Source organism: Pipra filicauda, unplaced genomic scaffold (assembly GCF_003945595.2).
Source record: "Pipra filicauda isolate LSUMZ 115617 unplaced genomic scaffold, ASM394559v2 scaffold195_size2193078_pilon, whole genome shotgun sequence".
In the NCBI taxonomy this organism is placed as follows: domain Eukaryota; kingdom Metazoa; phylum Chordata; class Aves; order Passeriformes; family Pipridae; genus Pipra; species Pipra filicauda.
The window spans coordinates 397,112-402,392 of record NW_024104304.1 but is presented as its reverse complement, the minus strand read 5'-3'; the positions used below and the strand labels follow the sequence as shown (position 1 = coordinate 402,392).

The following is a 5,281-nucleotide window of genomic DNA, read 5'->3' as shown; positions in this document are numbered from 1 at the left end:
AACACCTATTTAAATATCAATAGAAAAAAATGTGCCTGAGGAAACACTCTATTTGTAAAGGAAAGTGTGATATTGCTTTACACTCCACTGACAAAGACTCTCGTAATATCACCACTAACCAGTGAAAGTATCTTCAGCTAAAGCCATGAAAGTGCAACATAGTCTATATTACTAGAATATATTTGGGGAGGAGACATATTGCTCATTCTGTGTTGTCAAATTGTAGGCATCTCCCTAAGACAGAGAGTAGTCTCTCTGTCTTCCCATATATAGAGGATGCTAAAAGAAAGGAAGGTCTTCAAAATGTTTAAATCTGACTCCTATGCCAAAGAGGGACACTACTATAAAAGGTTATCCATTGCTCCTATTCAGAATTGCTCTTTGGAGGTGCCTGTTTCTTTCTCTTAGTGTGATGTTTGGCAAAGTGAATTTCCTCCCTGCAGGTTTCACTTCAGGGAAGTGTTGTGAACTCTTTTGCAGGTGCTAAGGGAACTCAGAATAGTATAAAAACTGAAAAGAGGGAATTTACAGCATTCACATGGACTGTGGAATTCAGTTAATGAAGAATTTTGCTTCCTTCTAGATGTTTTTCAAGCCCTTGAACCTACTGCCATGATTCATGCAAACTTAAGAGGTCAGAGTGCAATAACTTCAGTGAGTACCATTTAACTTACATTTCACATGCAAAATCATTTCCAGTGAAAAGTTTTCTGCTTTACTTCAAAGGAGACTAGCAATTTTCATGTTGGTAAAATATCCAGCAATGAGACAGTTGTTTACAGCCTGGCTGTGCTTAGAAATCTTCTTTAAAACACAGTGGTCAGAGGAATCAGGATAGATGAACTACAGCTCACAGTGGGGTACAGTATAGTCCTCAAATATGTATAATTGATGCTTTCAAAATATTTAGCTTTTAAATAAAAATTTAAAAAATCCCTGTATTAGAAAGAACAGAGAGGATTTATTGGAAAATATTTGTGAGTTTTCAGGACAGGCTTAAAACCTGTAGCCATATGGACAACATATGTATACATTAGCTGAAACCAATATGTAGTTTCCACTGTCCAGGCGCATAAAATTTATTTTGTAAATGCATTTTTATGCCAATAATTGTAAGATATATTGCTTCATATCAGTGAAACCCAGTTATTTGTTTGTTGTCCGAAGTAAGCGGGAGGAATGAGCACTTGCATTAGCAAAACTGAGATGGCATCCCATGCAACTCAGTTTCAGAGCCCAATTTTTTAATAACAGAGAGTGATATTTTGAGAGAAAAACAGTAAGAAAAAATACTGTGTTGGTTAATATATGCAAAAAAATGGAGGAAAATGAACGTGTCTTTGAAAATGTAAGTTTTTCCTTGGGAGCTTGGAAGGATTTGTTTTGATTTTAAATAGTGGATTTCTTTGTGCATAGCTTTTCATTTTAAAAATATGCATTCTTGGTTTTTTTTCCTAAGCTCCTCCTTCTACAAATGTGTCATGACTTGAGAGAGGTACATAATGACATTAACAATAGTTCCTGGTTTCTTACTCCTGGAATGGACTACTTCTGAAAGGAAGGTGAGTTTAAAGACATAATCAATCCTGATTTAGATTAGTCTCAAAATCATTAAATTTGAAGGGTACCTTTTACATTTGGAAAGGTACCTTTTAATTCTTAGCAGAATTGTTTCTACTGTTACTTTATTTGTTGTAGTTTCACATGACCTAGAACAATTTCATGCAAAAAGAACTGCTGAGATCCCACCCATGCAATCTGTTGCAGCATCCCTAGACTGACTTGTATGCTGCCACAAAGCTCCTGAGGAGCGAGGAGGGTTGGTTGGTTGATCAGTACGTGAGTTGTTTTCCATCTTACTCTTTCCCCTGTCTGTCTGGGAAAGGGAGTGTTAGAGCAGCTGAGTGGGTACTTGGCATCCAGACAAGGCCAACCCACCACAATGTTATGGTTTTGATTCAGTGGCTGATGTCTCCCCACATCAGTACACGTAGAGATGTGCACAACACCAATTTTGAGTATCTCCTCATGTTGTTCTGGGGTTTTGTTCTCCAGGCTACCCACAGTGTTTACAAGCTACCTTGCTCCCGATATGCCTTTCTTTTTAGAAGAGGTGTATGTTTAGGTGGACCTGAAATTATGAGAAAGCAATGCATCCCTCAGCAAGCAGAAGCAGAAGTAAAGCCCATACTTATGGTATAAATTAGGAAGCAAATAAGACCTGCAGTTCTTCAGTGAAAGCATGGAATGTGCTATGAATCAGGGTAACACCTGAGACAGAAGATGAGCAGTGATTCCCTGAGGAAAAAGCAGGATTTCTGTTTTCTCCTGGAATGGGACTCTGATATGAGACCAACTACAAATCTGTGGCAAGTGTGGCTATGGTCTTGCTGGGTGGAACTGGTAAAAGGTGAAAGACAGGAACCTGTAATTTCAGGGAAACAGTGAAAATCCTGTGATAAGCAGGATTAAAACTGGCTTCCAGCTGCCTGACTAATATGAGGCCCTTGGAAGAGACCATCAGGGAGTTTCCCAGCAATGACTGTGGAAAACTGAGATTTGATCAAGACTCTGGAAAAAAAGCTTGGATCCACACTCAGTATCTGATGACACATTAAGTCCCTTCTACTGAAAGACAAAGATCACATGAACTGTAAAGGAAATGTTGGTATCTGGAGATGGTGTAATTTTGGTTGCTGGAACAAACATTTGTTTGGATTTCTCTTCATGGGGAATGATGTAGTTCTCATCCCTATGTTTGAAGACTCACTTCAGTTTTCTTCGCCACAAAAAGAACAATGGTAAAGACAATTCAATGCATGGAGATGAAGAAAGGAATTTCTGTAAGAAACAGTTTTAATTGTTATGGTAGTCTGTTAAATACTTAATTTGATTTTTAGGGTTAAACCTCTCTTTAAAGGATTGTAAAACATACAGTCACCACACAAAGCTTGTGCCAGTGTGCTTTAGCTAGTAACTGTGTTACTGCTGAGAAGAAAAATCTAAGAAATACATTCAAGATTTTTAAAGTTTTTTACATAGAAGGAAATTTTTAGGGTTTCACATATGCCTTGAACTCTTCTTCTACTGAATATTGCTAGACACCTTTCTTTGACAACTTTTTAGAGATGACAAGGTTTAGTACAAGGCTGAATGTTGTCAGATGAACCCCTGTAGACTTGCTGACTTGCAGCTGAACACTAATGCTCTTTTACTACAGCTTTTTGTTCTGAGAATCCTTTTTCATTAGACTGCTTGAGAAATTCTCAAATAAAAAAGTGCCTACAATACAACATATAAACCTGAAATCTCAACTTAAGCAATTGGAGTATATAATAGTAAAAATTGTCCTTTAAAATAGGAAGTGGAAATTTCAGCCTTTAGAAAGGTCTTTGCTGAGAGTATCAGGTGGAAAGTCAAGTGGAATCTTCTCTTCAGAGCAGTTGGATCAATGTCTTCTGGATTAGTCTTATTTCCAGTGACAAGTTAAGTACTCAGCAATAAGCAGCAATGATCTAATGATCTCCATGAAACAGTTCATTCAACCATTTTTAGGAATACATTGCCATCTGGTGTACAAAATTTTGAATATGTCAGTTTTACTATTTAAAATCTAATGTCCTTGGACAGAAAGTCTTCCATCATTTTATACTTACTTCCTGGAATCAACCTATTGAACTCAATGAACTAAAACCTATAGTACTTTTCAATGCAATTTTTTCATAAGGGTTTTCAGAACATTTGTGAGTTCACACACTGGCAATAATATATTTCAATTGCTACAGAGACTACTTACATGTTGGTGCTATCAGTTCCCTATGTGACTGGAATATCTATCTTGTATTATCTCTAAGCTAAGAGATAAAATTGAATGTAATCCTACCAAAAAAATTGTGCTTATATTAGTAAGACAGTCACTGCACTGAGGCGCTGCATTCTTACTGCTTGTACCTTGTGCAAAGGGAAGTTTAAAAATACAAACAGCAGACTTTCAGCCCAGACAGATTTTAAGGGATGTTTTGCTCATTTAAATTAGGTAAAGATTTGTTTCCTAATTTCTAGTTTGATTAAACAGCAGATTTTGAATAGCGGCTTTCATTTGATCTCATAATAAGCAACTCTGAGTTTGTATTAGTCTTTTAGTATGTCTTCTGATCTTCCATAAGCACTGATCAAGGGTGATCATGGTATTGTGAAAACTAGTGAAACTGGCTCCTCAAATATCGCATTTGTCACATGGTAGGCATCATAAAACGATTCTCCTGCTACAAATACAAGCAATCTGAAAAAAAAAAAAAAAAAGGGAAAGATGGGCTGCTTACATACATACATTTTCTGAAGTGTAAATAAAATTCTAGTGTCTTAAAAGCAAGCAAAAACCCCACACCCCTCCAACTCAGTTTACACCCAACCCCCAGTTATATCAAGTCTGATAAGAAATGGAGCAATCACAGAATCACAAGAATATTTTGAGTTAGACAGGACCCACAAGAATAATTTTGGGATTGCTTCTGAATTTCCATGTAAAGAATTTTTTTATTAATTCTAATGAAGTTTTAAAAAGTTGTCTTTTTTTAACAGTTGATTTCTAGTTTGGATAAATTTAAGGTGAACTAGTTGAGTGACTTTCTAACAATGGCACTATACTTGCTGTTCTGTGCCTCTACAATATCTAGTAAAATGGGGTCTGGGTCTCCTTGATCATGAAAGACTGCCAGGCTAATAAACATGTTTAATACTAATCTTTCTTATCTTGGGTTTCTGAGGACTTCTTTTTCTCTTTTCATGGAATCTGAGCTAAAAACACACGAGGTTACTGGGTCAGGCTCTAGTTCTTCTAACAATGAACTTTGATTTGTTTAATTCATCTGTCAGGATTTGTTTGGCTTTACATAATTACTTCCAGACTTATCTGTGATAACTTAATGGCTTACTTTTGTTGTGACCTTTTTGATAAGATTGTATATAAAAAAAATTACACTGATTGCTTAAGAGGATGTAGGCAGTACTATAAAAGACATTTGTTTGATTAAATGGTAATTAAAAAGTGAATGTAATTAAAAATACAGTTATGACCAACTCTTGTTCAGTATGACTCTTGTGGAGCTTAAAAATCAGTTTATGCTATTGCTTTTAGTGGTTATTACTATTTATTATGTGTAATCTACAGTAAGCACTGCACAAAGAAAAAACTACGAAATAGTTATTACAGTCCCTTTAGAAAAAATAATTGTCTAAAGTAAACTTCTAGTGAATTGCATTTTAAAATTCTTCCTATTAT

At 35.8% G+C, this 5,281-nt stretch overlaps 1 long non-coding RNA gene across 1 annotated transcript; it reads left to right on the top strand.

Moving 5' to 3' along the window:
- Positions 1-224: 224 nt before the first annotated feature.
- LOC113992877 lies at positions 225-4,272 on the top strand. Its single transcript, XR_003542391.2, has 3 exons — positions 225-654; positions 1,460-1,562; positions 2,056-4,272. It is a non-coding gene; the product is annotated as an uncharacterized LOC113992877 (long non-coding RNA).
- Positions 4,273-5,281: the final 1,009 nt, after the last annotated feature.